The 19,773-nt window shown below is 40.7% G+C and overlaps 1 protein-coding gene across 1 annotated transcript in view; it reads left to right on the top strand.

Moving 5' to 3' along the window:
• The window catches only part of myo10 (myosin X), a 258,704-nt gene that overhangs the window by 27,856 nt on the left and 211,075 nt on the right, over positions 1–19,773 (top strand). The gene's annotated exons all lie outside the window — the stretch shown is intronic.

Raw genomic sequence — 19,773 nt, forward strand, 5'->3', positions numbered from 1 at the left:
TTCAATATAACAGTGATAGGTTTAGGCTACTACATGATACTCACATTTTCATTCAATACCACCTTGCACACTCCTGCCTGCATCTAGCTGATATAGGGTGTAATCAATAGTCCACCTGTTGCACACGAGAGTTTCTATTGGACAAATTCAGGTATGTTTATCCGTTTTGTTCTGTTTCCTTCTGTTTAAGAAACGTTTTGCAAAAGATTTCGCAGAAGGAATACACCCCTGATCACGCGTAAACACAGTTCACTTTCATAGCAGCCACATTGTGTTTGTTCTCGCATCTATGCGCTCTCCTCCTCTCACCTCTTCCCTTCGCTTGTGGACTTCAATGCACAACACATCAGCCGTATGTGACCAGGCGAAAAAACCTTTCCAAGCCAAACCGCTGCACACAGCCTACATCGTTGTCACCATATTAGCTAAAGTAACGTCATAGTCAGCATAGCTAATAGACATTACGCTTTAGTAAACCCGCTATAACTATGCAGTAATGTTTGTGTACAGTCAGTAAGCAGTTACACTGGTGGGCCCCGGTGGCAATAAATTAGTAATACCAAAAACGTACCTTGATTTGGGCGAGTTCCAGTGTTGTGTTGGAAAGTCATAGCCAGCTAGCTAACATAGCATCCCTCTATTTGAGAAGGGTGTTTAAGTAGGCTAAACTAACTAGCTGTATTTGCTAGCTAAGTAACTGAAACTGAAACTCTATTTATTTCTTGCTTCTCCTTCATTTTGTAAGAAATGTATTTGTTCAAAACTGTTCAACTTCTGTCTTTCTCTCTCTTTGAGTCAACTACTCACCACATTTTATACACTGCAGTGCTAGCTAGCTGTAGCTTATGCCTTCAGTACTAGATTCATTCTCTGATCCTTTGATTGGGTGGACAACATGTCAGTTCATGCTGCAAGAGCTCTGATAGGCTGGAGGAAGTCCTCTGGAAGTTGTCATAATTACTGTGTAAGTCTATGGAAGGGGGTGAGAACCATGAGCCTCCTAGATTTGGTATTTGAAGTCAATGTACCCAGAGGAGGACGGAAGCTAGCTGTCCTCCGGCAACACCATGGTGCTACCCTAATAGAGTGAAGTTGAGGCTGCTGTAGACCTTCTTTGAAAAATAATGTGTTTTAATCAGTTATTTGGTGACTTGTGATTATATTTATTATAGTTTTATCTAAAATTGATAACTTTTAAAATGAATGTTTTTGTGAAATTCACTGAGGAGGATGGTCCTCCCTATACTCCTCTGAGGAGTGCTATTATTTTACTATGATATGTGTTAGAATGATTTTGTCTATTCTTTACTGTAACTACTGGAAGTATATCTGGTAACTGAAGCAGTCTCAGTGTAACGGCCGTTGGTGGAAGAAGGTGAGGACCAAGGTGCAGCGTGGTACGTGTTCATATTTATTAAATAGAACTGAACACTAAATACAAAACAACCAAGAGAACAACCGAAACAGCTCCGTCAGGTGCAAAACACACTAAACAGAAAGCAACTAACCACAAAACCCATGTGGGCAAGAGCTACCTAAGTATGGTTCTCAATCAGAGACAACGACAGACAGCTGTCCCTGATTGAGAACCATACCCTGCCAAAAACAAAGAAATACAAAAACATAGAAAAAAGAACATAGAACGCCCACCCTAGTCACACCCTGGCCGAACCAAAATAGAGATTAAAAAGCCTCTCTATGGCCAGGGCGTGACACTCAGGTCATGATGTGGGGGTGGATGGACAAAGTCTTTGAAACATGTCATCATCTGTTTTTATGTTGTGCATGGTCCATGGTGTTCCTCCATCTCCACGGACCACAAAATAAGTAATCGTGTGTGTGTGTGTATGCCCATTTAGTGTGTAATTTCCTTGTGTGCGTGTGTGTGTGTGTGTGTGTGTGTGTGGTGTGAGTGTGTGTGTGTCTTTCCTGTTGGATTGGTATTTCCCACACACCACAAATAATCAATACAGGGAAGCAATAAGTTCCCATAGTTCTCAGTCTTGACCTATGGTGTATCCAATAATTAAAATCCAAACACCCTTTGTCTGTGAACAAATGTTGATTGTCACTCAACACAGGCAGTGGGAGTTGATTGGTTCATGCCACATGCTGGTAGAGGTTGAAGGTCCATTTTTATTAGCATGCAGACTTTCCCCTGCCTAGCTTTAGTAACCTTTCCCACTAAATACTTCTGCAGGCTCTGTCTCTATTGTATGTTTCCGATGACCATAGTATTGGGACAAATTTTTACTGCATGTGTTCAGTGATGTTTTGGTACTCATGTACCCTCAAAGTCCCAATTCTTCAGCTAATTTCGGTACAATTCACACATAGTAGGAACCAATGCCCCGAAACACATTGTATACATCATTTAAACATTCACAGTGTAGGTTGGAAAAAGTATGTGAACCCCTAGGTTAATGACCTCTCCAAAAGCTAATTGGAGTCAGGACTCAGCTAACTTGGAGTCCAATCAATGAGATGAGATTGGAGATGTTGGTTAGAGCTGCCTTGCCCTATAAAAAGCACTCACAAAATGTGATTTTGCTATTCACAAGAAGCATTGCCTGATGTGAACCATGCTTCAAACAAAAGAGATCTCACAAGACCGAAGATTAAGAATTGTTTACTTGCATGAAGCTGGAAAGGGTTGCAAAAGTATCTCTAAAAGCCTTGATGTTCATCAGTCTATGATGATGAAATTGTCTATAAATGGAGAAAGTTCAGCACTGTTGCTACTCTCTCTAGGAGTGGCCATCCTTCAAATATGACTGCAAGAGCACAGTGCAGAACGCAAATTGAGGTTAAGAAGAATCTCTGGAACATGCGTTCATCTCTGTTGACGAGACTACGATACATAAAACACTAAACAAGAATGGTGTTCAAGGGAGGACACCATGGAATAAGCTACTGCTATCCAAAAAAACATTGCTGCGCGTCTGAAGTTTGCAAAAGTGCACCTGAATGTTCCACAGCGCTACTGGCAAAATATTCTGTGGACAGATGAAACTACAGTTGAGTTGTTTGGAAGGAACACACAACAATATGTGTGGAGAAAAAAAGGCACAGCACACCAACATCAGAACCTCATCCCAACGGTAAAGTATGGTGGAGGGAGCATCATGGTTTGGAGCTGCTTTGCTGCCTCAGGGCCTGGACAGCTTGCTATCATCGACGGAAAAATGCATTCCCAAGTGTATCAAGACATTTTGCAGGAGAATGTTTGGCTATCTGTCCGCCAATTGAAGCTCAACAGAAGTTGGGTGATGCAACAGGACAACGACCCAAGGTTATTGCTGCCAAAGGAAGGTCAACATAATTTTTTCACATAATTTTTCTTGACACTGTAATTTCACCCTCCAGTGCAACCTCGCACAGACTACCCCTCCATCAAGGGGAAGAGACAAATTAGTACACACATGTGAAAGGAAAACCCCAAAGTAAATGCTTGGAGTTATTGAAAATGACTATTGCTTGGGTACAGTAAGAATAACAGTCCGTCCTCTCTATGTTTTTGAAACTAATCCTACGTGAACGCAGGTGATTTTGTTTTATTGCTTATTATTGGCTAGTGGGATCCAATCAAATTCAAATAGAAGACCAATGGTGTCCACTCAAAGTGAAACATACTTTTTACTGTTTGTTTACTCCTGACTGCCATTGTAAAAAAGCATTTCCTCATTGAATGTTAATTATTAATGCATTTTATCCACTCTGGATGTATCTTTTTTCCAGACTAAATGTCTGGCTGGTCTTTGTTCTCTTACCATTAGTTTATTTCAGAACAAAAATACACTATTTGTTCGTATAGAATGTCTATTTAGAGTAGACTGAGAAATTATAAAATTATATGTTGGAGCAAACCTATTGTCACAGATCCCTTGGGAACTTTAATTATGCACACCTGTCCCCTATTCCCACTGATTAGTACTTGTATAAGTGTGCCCTTTGGTTTCCATTGGGCTGTCCATTATTGTTACTATGTCCGTTGGTGCGTGTGAGTACCTGTGCTGTGTGTTTTGGCTTTCGTGCCGTTGTGGATTGCGCAGATGATTACTGGTCTCGCCTGTACCTGTCTCCCGAATCTCTTCATACCAACGTGACAGAATAATCTACCATTAAGGGAGACAGCAGGAATGGCCCGTCGAGCCGCCGCAACAACTTCGGCAGCTACAACTGGGTCGTCTGACGTTGCCACTTCAGCAGCCACATCTGGCCCGTCCGATGCCGCCACAACCGGTCCATCCAACGCAACTTCGGCAGCTGTATCAGGTCCTGATCGACCCGCACTGTGCCTTTACACGGCACGCCGTAATTTGGGCTTAATAAAAAACCCTATTACACATTCCTGCGCCTGTCTCCCAAATAATTTATACCAACGGGACACCTATCATAGAATAGGAAATAATACAATTTGAAAAACTTTATTGTCCACACATTCATTTCCCATTTTTGTTCATCTTTCCCTCAAAAAAATACACCAAATGAATGATCTTCACTGTAAAGTACCACTCGTCTGTAGACTGTAGTAAGACGGTTATGGCCTCCTCTCTCTCTCCTACCTCCTGGCCAAATGTTTGAGTGAAAGGACATGATTAGGATATTTGGCTTGTACAAACAAGCAGTACCTAATCTGTTCCACACGGTTGACCACGAGGAACTTGTTGTTTGTCTGGGAGAGGAACCTTTGAGCGTAAACTATACATGAGGAGGAGACAGGGGATGAGATATAGCTGTGCCTAAATAGGCGGTCCTTGAGGACACATTCTTTTAAGATTAATACAGTGAACAAAAATATTTTGAAAATGGAACAAGCCATAAAATATTGTCTGAATATTTTCAACCCTAATATTTTCAAACCTTTTCTGAAGCGAAATAATGAGGATTTATATAATCCTAATCGAACTTTATTTGTATTTACTATGGATCCCCTTAGCTGCTGCCAAGGCAGAAGGTACTCTTCCTGGGGTCCGTCAAAATGAAGGCAGCTATACAATTTTAAAAACATTACAATAGATTCATAACAGATTTCACAACACACTAAGTGGGTGCCCTCAGAACCGTATTCCACTACCACAGATCTACAACACAAAATCCATGTGTACATGTGTGTATTGTGCATATGTTATCATGTGTGTGTATGCATATGTCTGTGCCTATGTTTGTGTTGCTTTTTTTATTTTATTTTTTATTTCACCTTTATTTAACTAGGCAAGTCAATTAAGAACAAATTCTTATTTACGATGACGGCCTACCCCGGCCAAACCCGGACGACGCTGGGCCATTTATGCGCCGCCCTATGGGACCCCCAATAACAGCCGGTTGTAATACAGCCTGGAATCTAACTAGGGTCTGTAGTGACGCCTCTAGCACTAAGGTGCTGCGCCACCCGGGAGCAGAATCACAGTCCCCGCTGTTCCATAAAGTGTATTTTTATCAGTTTTTTAAATCTGATTTTACTGCTTGCATCAGTTACCTGATGTGGAATAGAGTTCCATGTAGTCATAGGTCTGTGTAGTACTGTGCACCTCCCATAGTCAGTACTGGACTTGGGGACTGTGAAGAGACCTCTTTTGGCATGTCTTGTGGGGTATGCATGGGTGTCTGAGCTGTGTGCTAGTCATTTAAATAGACAGCTCGGTGCTTTCAACATGTCAATACCTCTCACAAATACAAGTAGTGATGAAGTCAATCTCTCCTCCACTTTGAGCCATGTGAGATTGACATGCATATTATTAAAGTTAGCTTTCTGTGTACAGTGCCTTGCAAAGTATTCATCCCCCTTGGCGTTTTTTCTATTTCATTGCATTACATCTATTTCGTTGCATTACAAATTTAAATCGATTTTTATTTTGGCTTCATGTAATGGGCATACAAAAAATAGTCCAAATAGGTGAAGTGAAATGAAAAAAATAACTTGTTTAAAAAAAAAACTAAAATGTAAAAACGTAAAAGTGGTGCGTGCATATGTATTCACACTCTTTGCTATGAAGCACCTAAATAAGATCTGGTGCAAGCAATTACCTTCAGAAGTCACATAATTAGTTAAATAAAGTCCACCTGTGTACAATCTAAGTGTCACATGATCTCAGCATATATACACCTGTTCTGAAAGGCCCCAGAGTCTGCAACACCACCAAGCAAGCGGCACCATGAAGACCAAGGAGCTCTCCAAATAGGTCAGGGACAAAGTTGTGGAGAAGTACAGATCAGGGTTGGGTTATAAAAAAATATCAGAAACTTTGAACATCCCACGGAGCAACATTAAATCCATTATTAAATAATGGACAGAATATGGCACCACAGCAAACCTGCCAAGAGAGGGCCGCCCACCAAAACTCACGGACCAGGCAAGGAGGGCATTAATCAGATAGGCAACAAAGAGAACAAGTCGGAAGTTTACATACACTTAGGTTGGAGTCATTAAACCTATTTTTTCAACCACTATAGTTTTGGTAAGTCCGTTAGGACATCTACTTTGAGCATGCCACAAGTAATTTTTCCAACAATTGTTTACATACAGATTATTCCACTTATAATTCACTCTATCACAATTCCAGTGGGTCAGAAGTTACCATACACTAAGTTGACTGTGCCTTTAAACAGCTTGGAAAATTCCAGAAAATTATGTCATGGCTTTAGAAGCTTCTGATAGGCTAATTGACATAATTTGAGTCAATTGGAGGTGTATCTGTGGATGTATTTCAAGGCCTACCTTCAAACTCAGTGCCTCTTTGCTTGACATCATGGGAAAATCAAAAGAAATCAGCCAAGACCTCAGATTTTTTTTTAGACCTCCACAAGTCTTGTTCATCCTTGGGAGCAATTTCCAAATGCCTGAAGGTACCATGTTCATCTGTACAAACAATAGTACGCAAGTATAAACACCATGGGACCACACAGCTGTCATACCCCTCAGGAAGGAGACACATTCTGTCTCCTAGATGTTAACGTAAAATTCCGACTTCAACTGTACTTTGAAGAACTAGGAAAATGACAGCTCTGCAGCATAATTAGGTTCCACTAAGCTATATGGAATTATTTTAAGAAGATCATACCAAGGATCATTTAGCTATTTGATTTAGAATTTTAAGACCGCTTGAAGTTTAAAAAATATAAAAAATGTATTTGTTGAATTGCGCAAACCACCATCGTTGTTCGTTAGAATCTAATCTTTCCATAGAGGGGTCATAATAGTTTGTAAGCCAAACGGGTCGGACGCTAGAGACAATTTTAACACCAAAACCTGCTAAGAAGGTTCTCAAAATGTTGTCCACATTACAAAAATGTTCTCTCTTCCTAGAGAGCCACTCTTCCCTAGATACCTAACCCTAACCCAATGGGCTCTGGACAACGTCTACATAGGGAATAGGGTGTCAATTGGGTTACGGCTGGTGACTCAACACAACTATGTAACAGTGTTTGTGTGCTGATGTAGTGTTCCCACACATCTGAGACTACTGTATGTTAAAATGTCGACATACCTCGGCTGTTTCTGTCTATGGAAGTGAACGTTTATGGCAATGATTCCTGTGTCTAGTCACTTTACCCACACCTATATGTACATAGCTACCTAAACTACCTCATATCCCTGTACATCGACTCGGTACTGGTATTCCCTGTATTTCACCAAGTTACTTTTACTTGTTATTGTTATTCGTTATTACACTATGTATTTAATTTTGTATCTGTATCTTAACTCTGCATTGTTAGAAAATGACCTGTAAGTAAGTATTTCAATGTTAGTCTACACCTGTTGTTCACAAAGGTTTTGTTGTCTACGGTAAGTCTGTGTGTTCTCATGCATATTTTGCTCCTCAACTGGCAGTCTGTGCAAGCAACTGTATCCCCATTACGTTTTTTACATGCAAATGGTGGTGAGTGCACAGCTGCTCATTCCGAACCCCGACTATGTAACTGCGCTCCCAGCCCCAAGGATTCCCATCAGCGTCCCTATGAAGGGGAATGCTAGCCACACATGTTGCATGAAAAAAGTGGTTCATGTTTATAAGGAAACGTATTTAGGGGAAGGGTCAGTGGCTTCATTTTCACTTAATTTTCCACCTGACTTGAAGAGTGTCAGGGTGAGAGTTGTGTTTGTGTGTTTTGGTTTTGACTGCAAGAGATATCGATGCTGGGATCAGGTCAGGAAGGGCCTCAGAGCCTCTCTAAGGCAGAGTTCACATGTGGTAAACATCAAGGCTAACGCTAGCTAGCCTATGTGTGGTTGTATTGCTGTTGGGTTATAGGAAAACTGAGGCTAAATGCAATCATTTTGGCTGGCGGTATGTTATTAAAAGATTCTCAATCCCTTGAGATAGATTTCAGGTAAGGTCTGGGTCATACTGGTCCAGCCACAGTAAGCTTTAGGGTTGAATTCACACTGAATACAGTGACCAAGAATAGGGCTATTACAGTGACCATATTACTGCCACATCTGAGGTCACGAGTTATGATGGCAGTCAAATTCCATGTGACCGTTTAGTCATGATCATTAGTAGGCTACCAAACTTGCTACAGTGCCTTGCGAAAGTATTCGGCCCCCTTGAACTTTGCGACCTTTTGCCACATTTCAGGCTTCAAACATAAAGATATAAAACTGTATTTTTTTGTGAAGAATCAACAACAAGTGGGACACAATCATGAAGTGGAATGACATTTATTGGATATTTCAAACTTTTTTAACAAATCAAAAATGAAAAATTGGGCGTGCAAAATTATTCAGCCCCTTTACTTTCAGTGCAGCAAACTCTCTCCAGAAGTTCAGTGAGGATCTCTGAATGATCCAATGTTGACCAAAATGACTAATGATGATAAATACAATCCACCTGTGTGTAATCAAGTCTCCGTATAAATGCACCTGCACTGTGATAGTCTCAGAGATCCGTTAAAAGCGCAGAGAGCATCATGAAGAACAAGGAACACACCAGGCAGGTCCGAGATACTGTTGTGAAGAAGTTTAAAGCCGGATTTGGATACAAAAAGATTTCCCAAGCTTTAAACATCCCAAGGAGCACTGTGCAAGCGATAATATTGAAATGGAAGGAGTATCAGACCACTGCAAATCTACCAAGACCTGGCCGTCCCTCTAAACTTTCAGCTCATACAAGGAGAAGACTGATCAGAGATGCAGCCAAGAGGCCCATGATCACTCTGGATGAACTGCAGAGATCTACAGCTGAGGTGGGAGACTCTGTCCATAGGACAACAATCAGTCGTATATTGCACAAATCTGGCCTTTATGGAAGAGTGGCAAGAAGAAAGCCATTTCTTAAAGATATCCATAAAAAGTGTTGTTTAAAGTTTGCCACAAGCCACCTGGGAGACACACCAAACATGTGGAAGAAGGTGCTCTGGTCAGATTAAACCAAAATTGAACATTTTGGCAACAATGCAAAACGTTATGTTTGGCGTAAAAGCAACACAGCTCATCACCCTGAACCACCATCCCCACTGTCAAACATGGTGGTGGCAGCATCATGGTTTGGGCCTGCTTTTCTTCAGCAGGGACAGGGAAGATGGTTAAAATTGATGGGAAGATGGATGGAGCCAAATACAGGACCATTCTGGAAGAAAACCTGATGGAGTCTGCAAAAGACCTGAGACTGGCACGGAGATTTGTCTTCCAACAAGACAATGATCCAAAACATAAAGCAAAATCTACAATGGAATGGTTCAAAAATAAACATATCCAGGTGTTAGAATGGCCAAGTTAAAGTCCAGACCTGAATCCAATCGAGAATCTGTGGAAAGAACTGAAAACTGCTGTTCACAATTGCTCTCCATCCAACCTCACTGAGTTCGAGCTGTTTTGCAAGGAGGAATGGGAAAAAATGTCAGTCTCTCGATGTGCAAAACTGATAGAGACATACCCCAAGCGACCCCAAGCGACTTACAGCTGTAATCGCAGCAAAAGGTGGCGCTACAAAGTATTAACTTAAGGGGGCTGAATAATTTTGCACACCCAATTTTTCAGTTTTTGATTTGTTAAAAAAGTTTGAAATATCCAATAAATGTCGTTCCACTTCATGATTGTGTCCCACTTGTTGTTGATTCTTCACAAAAAAATACAGTTTTATATCTTTATGTTTGAAGCCTGAAATGTGGCAAAAGGTCGCAAAGTTCAAGGGGGCCGAATACTTTCGCAAGGCACTCTACCTGAGTTCTTTGTGACATCACAGGATAACTTTTCGACAGTTAACATAACTGTTAACACTAATGTTAGCACAAAGTATTTTAGCACAAACATTTTCCACATGTTGTTGTGTTACAGTCTGAATTTAAATGGATTCAATTCCGATTATTTTGTCACTGACCTACACACAATACCCCATAAAGTCAGTGGAATTATGTTTTTGAAAAGCTAAAATGTCTTGATCCTCAACCCACTATTCAAACCACTTTGTTATGTAAATTCAGGAGTAAAAATGTGCTTAACAAGTCACAAAATAAGTTGCATGGACTGTGCAATAATAATGTTTAACATGATTTTTGAATGACTACCTCATCTCTGCACCCATCATACAATTATCTGTAAGGTCCCTCAGTCGAACAGTGAATTTCAAACACAGATTTAACCACAAAACCAGGGATGTTTTCCAATGCCTCACAAAGAAGGGCACCTATTGGTAGATGGGTAAAAAAAAGCAAACACTGAATATCCCTTAGAACATTGCAAAGTTATTATTTACACTTTGTATGATGTATCAAGTCCCTAGAAAGATACTCAGTTGCTGGAGAGGAAGAAAACTGCTTAAGGATTTCACTCAATGGTGAGTTTAAAACAGTTACAGAGTTTAATATTGTATACATCAGTGATGTTGCTCTTGCTGCTGGTGATTCTCTGATCCACCTCTACCCAGACGACACCATTCTGTATACTTCTGGCCCCTCCTTGGACACTGTGTTAACTAACCTCCAGACGAGCTTCAATGCCAAACAACTCTCCTTCCGTGGCCTCCAACTGCTCTTAAATGCAAGTAAAACTAAATGCATGCTATTCAATCGATCACTGCCCGCACCTGCTCGCCCGTCCAGCATCACTACTCTGGACGGCTCTGACTTAGTGGACAACTACAAATACCTGGGTGTCTGTTTAGACTGTAAATTCTCCTTCCAGACTCACATTAAGCATCTCCAATCCAACTTAAATCTAGAATCGGCTTCCTATATCGCAACAAAGCATCCTTAACTCATGCTGCCAAACATACCCTCGTAAAACTGACCATCCTACCGATCCTCGACTTCGGTGATGTCATCTATAAAGTAGCCTCCAACACTCTACTCAACAAACTGGATGCAGTCTATCACAGTGCCATCAGTTTTGTCACCAATGCGATCTGTACGCTCTCGTTGGTTGGCCCTCGCTTCATACTCGTCGCCAAACCCACTGGCTACAGGTTATCTACAAGTCTCTGCTAGGTAAAGCCCCGCCTTATCTCAGCTCACTGGTCACCATAGCAGCACCCACTCGTAGCACGCGCGCCAGCAGGTATATCTCACTGGTCACCCCCAAAGCCAATTCCTCCTTTGGACGTCTTTCCTTCCAGTTCTCTGCTGCCCATGACTGGAACGAATTGCAAAAATCTCTGAAGCTGGAGACTCACATCGCACTCACTAGCTTTAAGCACCAGTTGTCAGAGCAGCTTACAGATCACTGCACCTGTACATAGCCCATCTGTAAACAGCCCATCTATCTACCTACCTCATCCCCATACTGGTATTTATTTATTTTGCTCCTTTGCACCCCAGTATCTCTACCTGCACATTCATATTCTGCCGATCTACCATTCCAGTGTTTAATTGCTATATTGTAATTACTTCGCCACCATGGCCTATTTATTTCCTTAATTTACCTCATTTGCACTCACTGTATATAGACTTTTTGTTTTCTTTTTTTCTACTGTGTTATTGACTGTATGTTTTGTTTATTCCATGAGTAACTCTCTGTTGTTGTATGTGTCAAATTGCTACACTTTATCTAGGCCAGGTCGCAGTTGCAAATGAGAACTTGTTCTCAACTAGCCTACCTGGTTAAATAAAGGTGAAATAAATAAAAAATAATAAAAATGGATGTGATAGGTGAAAACTGACTACGGATCAACAACATTGTAGTTAGTCCACAATACTAACATAATTGAAAAAGTGAAAAGAAGGAATCATGTACAGAATAAAACTATTCCAAAACATGTATCCTGTTTGCGACAGGGCACCTAAGTAATACTTTAAAAAAATGTGGCAAAGCAATTCACTTTTTGTCCTGAATACAAAGTGTTATTTTTGGGACAAATCCAAGAAAACACACTAGTGAGTACCACACTCCATATTTGCAAGCATAGTGTTGGCTGCATCATGTTATGGGTATGCTTGAAATAGTTAAGAACTGGGTAGTTTTTCAAGATAAAAAAACAAACAGAATGAAGCAAAGCATAGGCAAAATCCTAGAGGAAACCCTGGTTCAGTCTGCTTTCCACCAGACACTGGGAGATTAATTCACCTTTCAGCAGGACAATAACCTAAAACACAAGGCCAAATCTAGACTGGAGTTGCTTACCAAGAAGATAGTGTATGTTCCTGAGTGGACGAGTTACAGTTTTGACTTAACTCTGCTTGAACATCTATGGCTTGAGAATGGTTGTCTAGCAATTATCAACAACCAATTTGACAAAGCTTGAATAATTTTGAAAAGAATAATGGGAAAATATTGTACAATCCAGGTGTGCAAAACTCTTACAGACTTACCCAGAAAGACTCACAGCTTTAATCGCTGCCGAAGGTGGTTCTCACATGGATGCTCAGGGATGCGAATACCTATGTAAATGAGATATTTCATATTTCAAAACATGTTTTCACCTTGTTTTCCGATGGATGAGAAGGAAATCTATTAAATCCATTTTGAATTCATGCTGTTGCATAACAAAATGTGGAATAAGTCAAGGGGTATGAATACTTTCTGAAGGCACTGTAGAAAGTTTCATTTTGTGAGTCACTGCAAACCTGGTGATACTTTCCCTTAGAAATTCTGTTAATTCTCATACATTGATATACCCAGAGTATACAAAACATTAAGAACACCTTCCTCCGCTTGCACCCTCAGATTGTTTGGGGAATGGGCTCTACAAAGTATTAAAACGTTCCACAGGAATGCTGGCCCATGTTGACTCCAATGCTTCCCACAATTGTGTCCAGTTGGTTGGATGTCCTTTGGGTGGTGGACCATTCTTGATACACATGGCAAACTGTTGAGTGTGAAAAACCCAGCAGTGTTGCAATTCTTGACACAAACCGGTGCCCCTGGCACCTACAACCATACCCTGTTCAAAAAGGCAACTCTCAATTGTCTCAAGGCTTAAAAATCCTTATTTTACCTGTCTCCTCCCCTGCATCTACACGGATTGAAGTGGATTTAACAAGTGACATTAATAACGAATCATAACTTTATCTTGGATTCACCTGATCAGTCTACAGTGGCTTGTGAAAGTATTCACCCCCTTGGCATTTTTCCTATTTTGTTGCCTTACAACCTGGAATTAAAAATATATTTTGTGGGGGTAGTATCATTTGATTTACGCAACATATTTTTTAAATTGTGAAACGAACCAGAAATAAGACAAAAAAAAACGGAAAACTTGAGCGTGCATAACTATTCACCCCCCAAAGTCAATACTTTGTAGAGCAACCTTCTCTATAAGCTCGGCACATCAAGAAACTGGGAGAAAAAAGAATCAAGGCAAAACTGCTCCAGCTCCTTCAAGTTGGATGGGTTCCGCTGGTGTACAGCAATCTTTAAGTCATACCACAGATTCTCAATTGGATTGAGGTCTGGGCTTTGATTAGGCCATTCCAAGACATTTAAATGTTTCCCCTTAAACCACCCGAGTGTTGCTTTAGCAGAATGCTTAGGGTCATTGTCCTGCTGGAAGGTGAACCTCCGTCCCAGTCTCAAATCAATGAAGACTGAAACAGGTTTCCCTTAAGAATTTCCCTGTATTTAGAGCCATCCATCATTCCTTAAATTCCGACCAGTTTCCCAGTCCCTGCCGATAAAAAACATCCCCACAGCATGATGCTGCCACCACCATGCTTCACTGTGGGGATGGTGTTCTCGGGGTGATGAGAAGTGTTGGGTTGGCGCCAGACATAGCGTTTTACTTGATGGCCAAAAAGCTACATTTTAGTCTCATCTGACCGGAGTACCTTATTCCATATGTTGGATGAGACTCCCACATGCCTTTTGGTGAACACCAAACGTGTTTGCTTCTTTTTTTCATTAAGCAATGGCTTTTTTTTCTGGCCACTTTTTCGTAAAGCCCACCTCTGTGGAGTGTACGGCTTAAAGTGGTCCTATGGACAGCTCCCCAATCTTTTCAGCTCCTTCAGGGTTATCTTTGGTCTCATTGTTGTCTATCTGATTAGTGCCCTCCTTGCCTGGTCTGTGAATTTTGGTGGGCGGCCCTCTCTTGGCAGGTTTGTTGTGGTGCCATATTCTGTCAATTTTTTTATAATGGATTTAATGGTGCTCTGTGGGATGTTCAAAGTTTCTGATATTTTTTTATAACCCAACCCTGATCTATACTTCTCCACAACTTTGTCCCTGCCCTGTTTGGAGAGCTCCTTGGTCTTCATAGTTCCACTAGCTTGGTGGTGCCCCTTGCTTGGTGGTATTGCAGACTCTGGGGCCTTTCAGAACAGGTGTATATATACTGAGATCATGTGACAGATCATGTGGCACTTAGTCCACAGGTGGACTTTATTCAACTAATTATGTGACTTCTGAGGGTAATTGGTTGCACCAGATCTTATTTAGGAGCTTCATAGCAACTGGTGTGAATACATATATATGCACGCACCACCTTTCCGTTTTTAAATTTTAATTTTTTTTTGAAACAAGTTATTTTTTTTCATTTCACTTCACCAGTTTGGATTATTTTGTGTATGTCACATGAAGTCCAAATAAAAATCAATTTAAATTACAGGTTGTAATGCAACAAAATAGGAAAAACGCTAATGTGGATGAATTATTTTGCAAGGCACTGTATATCATGTAAAGAGCAGGTGCTCTTTATGTTTTGTAAACTAATTTTAAAATATTTATTTTTCTCTAAAACCTCTGAAATCCTATTGCTTTGAATAAAGTTAATCAGTCACATTTCTTATATGGAAAGATGAGTTCCTTAATGAGTTTACCCTGTAGTCCAGATTTATCTTTTCCTAGGTGATCCCTTGTTCTTCTAACGTGTGTGTTTTCTCTCTTCAGCGGGAGTCTGTCCAGGGTTTAGATTAGAACAACTTACTGCTCTCCATTGATACACTGCTGATAGGGTAGACATGCAACCTATGTGGGTTGGTGGTTGGCTGGGTGGGTGGGTAGGTGAAGGGGTAACAGTTGGAACCCCTCTTTATCTCTCTCTTCCTTGCATCTCTTCTCAGTCAGGTGCCGGTTCAGACAGAACTCAGCAAGTCATCCAGGTCAGTCAGGTGTAAGGCTTATGGGTCAGGGGTCAGAGGTCAATCATTGGCCCAGTTCAATAAGGGGACCCCATGGCCCTTGCCAAACCATTCTTCAAATAGCACAGTATGTTTTTCTCATTAACATTGGCCGGTCACATTAATGAGTACTGCACACATGTGGCTATGCATTTAAGAAGCATCCCCGGAGGCCTCCTGGTTATTTGGTTTGGTACAAAGCTACTCTCTTCATGGGCAGGGGGGAACTGCTAGAGGATGGCTTGAGCTAAAAACAGAAGAAAAAAAGAACGACATCCATTCACTTTCATTTAATTCAAAGATATGAGACTTTTATTATTGACTGCCTGACTGATAGGGGTCATATTATGTGCAAAGTGAAACTCTTTGTCTGATAGTCAAAGTGAGGGCAGTAGATCGCTCTTGGCAGGGATTGCCTCTATACGCTCTTATCTAGGATCAGTGTTCCATATCCCAAGTGTAGCTTTGGCATCAGGAGGTGAATAGCTAAAGAGACCTCCGATCAGCTGGAATTAAACATTTGAGAACAGTATTATTCGACACACTTTTACTTCTGTTCATATACACCCAGTAAAAACTTCTGTCCAGTGGGTTGCCAGTTCCAAGTTGGGCTCACGGAGAAAAAAACAACTTGAGTAATTAGTAATTATCCAGCTGTAAAGATGTGAACATTCACAACAACAAAAAAAGTACAAAACCTCTAGGTCACATTAAATAGAAGCCTCTTCAGAAGTTGTGTTCCACCTCAATCGTCCACGCTCATTAACCTCTAGTGACTCCCCATCCCGCATGAGGGAGCGCAATCATCGACTGACACTAATTAGCATAACGCCAAGGACATAAATATTCCTGGAAAATATTCCTATTCATGAAAATCACAAGTGAAATATATTGAGACACAGCTTAGCCTTTTGATAATCACCCTGTCATCTCAGATTGTCAAAATATGCTTTACAGCCAAAGCTAGACAAGCATTTGTGTAAGTTTATGGATAGCCTAGCATAGCATTTTGTCCAGCTAGCAGCAGGTAACTTGGTCACGGAAATCAGAAAAGCAATCGAATTAAATCGTCTACCTTTGATGAGCTTCGGATGTTTTCACTCACGAGACTCCCAGTTAGACAGCCAATGTTCCTTTTTTCCAAAAATATTATTTTTGTAGGCGAAATAGCTCAGTTTGTTCTTCACGTTTTGCTGAGAAATCGCCCGGAAATTGCAGTCACGAAAATGCTGAAAAATATTCAAAATGAGCTCCATAATATCGACAGAAACATGGTAAACGTTGTTTATAATCAATCCTCAAGGTGTTTTTCAAATATCTATTTGATAATATATCCACCGGGACAATTGGTTTTTCAGTAGGACCGATTGGAATAATGGCTACCTCTGTATTTTACGCGAGAATCACTCTGGGAGCCATCAGGTGACCAGTTGCGCAATGTAGCCACTTACGGGTATTCTTCAACATAAATGCGTAAAACTACGTCACAATGCTGTAGACACCTTGGGGAATACGGAGAAAAAGTAATCTGGTTGATAGCCCATTCACTGCTCAATAGGGACGCATTGGAACGCAGCGCTTTCAAAACATGAGGCACTTCCGGATTGGATTTTTCTCAGGCTTTCGCCTCCAATATCAGTTCTGTTATACTCACAGACAATATTTTTACAGTTTTGGAAACTTTAGAGTGTTTTCTATCCTAAGCTTTCAATTATATGCATATTCTAGCATCTTGTCCTGACAAAATATCCCGTTTACTACGGGAACGTTATTTTTCCAAAAATGAAAATACTGCTCCCTAGTCACAAAAGTTAAAGGCCTCAATATACCACAATGTTTACTGCTCTCCTGAGTGTGCTAAAGTGTGCCCCAGGTATAAACCTCCTGTAACCTGAATCCGTAATACGTTTCCCAGTTCCCGACAGCTGTGATCCTATTGGCTAAGGGAAAGGTCAACGCTTTGCAGCTGCCTGTCAAAAGCGATTAGTCATCAGCCGCTGTGACATACATGGGAGTTTTTGATAATGAGCATTCCGTGTAAGGGGGTTCAGAAGTTCAAAGCTGCAGTGTGTAAGAGTTTCATTCCAAAATGCTATATACAGTGCATTCGGAATGTATTCAGACCCCTTGACTTTACAGCCTTATTCTAAAATGGATTAAATATTTTTTTTCCCTCATCAATCCACACACATCAATCTAACCCTAACCCCATAATGACAAAGCAAAAACAGGCTTTTGGAAAAAAATTCACATTTAAATAAAAAAAAACTGAAATATAACATTTACATAAGTATTCAGACCCTTTACACCGTACTTTGTTGAGGCACCTTTAGCAGCGATTACAGCCTCAAGTCTTCTTGGGTATGGCGCTACAAGCTTGGCACACCTGTATTTGGGGAGTTTCAGAGTGTCAGATTGGAAGTGGAATGTTACTGCACAGCTATTTTCAGGTCTCTCCAGAGATGTTTGATCGGGTTCAATTCCGGGCTCTGGCTGGGCCACTTAAGGACATTCAGAGACTTGTCCCAAAGCCACTCCTGCGTAGTCTTGGCTGTGTGCTTAGAGAATCCTTGTCCTGTTGGAAGGTGAACCTTTGCCCCAGTGCGAGGTCCTGAGCACTCTGGATCAGATTTTCATCAAGGATCTTTCTGTACTTTGCTCCATTAATCTTTTCCTCAATCCTGACTAGTCTCCCAGTCCCTGGCACTGAAAAACATCCCCACAACATGATGCTGCCACCACCATGCTTCACCGTAGGGATGGTGCCAGATTTCCTTGAGACATTCAGGCCAAAGAGTCCAATCTTGGTTTCATCAGACCAGAGAATCTTGTTTCTCATCGTCTGAGAGTCCTTTAGGGGCCTTTTGGCAAACTCCAAGTGGGCTGTCATGTGCCTTTTACTGAGGAGTGACTTCCGTCTGGCCGCTCTACCATAAAGGCCTGATTAGAGTGCTGCAGAGATGGTTCCTTCTTGAAGGTTCTCTCATCTCCACAGAGGAACTCTGGAGCTCAGTCAGAGTGACCATCGGGTTCTTGGTCACTTCCCTGACCAAAGCACTTCTCCCCCAATTGCTCAGTTTGGTCAACTCTAGGAAAATGTTTCGTGTTTCCAAACTTTTTCCATTTAAGAATGATGGAGGCCACTGTGTTTTTTGTTGTTGTTGTTGTTACCCTTGCCCAGATCTGTGCCTCACACAATCCTGTCTCGGAGCTCCTTTGACCTCATGACTTTTTGCTCTGACATGCACTGTCAACTGTGGGACCTTATATAGACAGGTGTGTGCCTTTCCAAGTCATGTCCAATCAATTGAAGTTACCAAAAGTGGACTCCAATCAAGTTGTAGAAACATCTCAAGGATGATCGATGGAAACAGGATGCACTTGAGCTCAATATCGAGTATCATACCAAAGGGAATGAATATTTATGTAAATAAGCTATCTGTTTTTTATATTTAATACATCTGCAAAACTTTCTCCAAACCAGGTTTTGCTTTGTCATTATGGGGTGTTGTGTGTAGATTGATGAGGATTTTTTATTTATTGAATTCATTTTAGAATAAGGCTGTAATGTTACAAAACGTGGAAATGTGGAAATAGTCAAGGGGTGTGAATACTTTCTGAATGCACCGTATCCATTTTCAGAAATGTTGGTAAATCAGATTTTTTTGTTTAAAGAAATTATTAAGCCACCTAAAGTCACTGAACCCACAAGCCATACGATTTTGTTTTTACCCTGCTTCTTTTCACTCTTTATTATCTATGCATAGTCTCTATGCATAGTTTACCCCTACCTACATTTAGAAATTGCCTCGACTAACCTGTACCCCGCACATTGAATCGGTTCTACCCCCTCTATATAGCCTCGTTATTGTTATTTTATTGTGTTACTTTTATTAAAAAAATGTTACTTTAGTTTATTTGTAAATATTTTCTTAACTCTATTTCTTGAACTGCATTGTTGGTAAAGGGCTTTTAAGTAAGAATTTCTCAGTAAGGTCTACTACACCGGTTGTATTTGGCGCATGTTTATTTTTTAAATTGTAAACCTTTATTTAGCCAGGTAGGCTTTTGAGATCAAGTTCTCGTTTGCAACTGTGAGCTTGCCAAGATAAAGCATAGCAATTCGACACATACAACAACACAGAGTTACACATGGAATAAACAAAACATACCGTCAATAATACAGTAGAAAAAAAGAAAAGTGAGTGCAAATGAGGTAAAATAAGGGAATTAAGGCAATAAATAGGCTATGGTGGTGAAGTAATTACAATATGGAAACCCATT

Source organism: Oncorhynchus mykiss, chromosome 8, assembly GCF_013265735.2.
Source record: "Oncorhynchus mykiss isolate Arlee chromosome 8, USDA_OmykA_1.1, whole genome shotgun sequence".
NCBI lineage: Eukaryota > Metazoa > Chordata > Actinopteri > Salmoniformes > Salmonidae > Oncorhynchus > Oncorhynchus mykiss.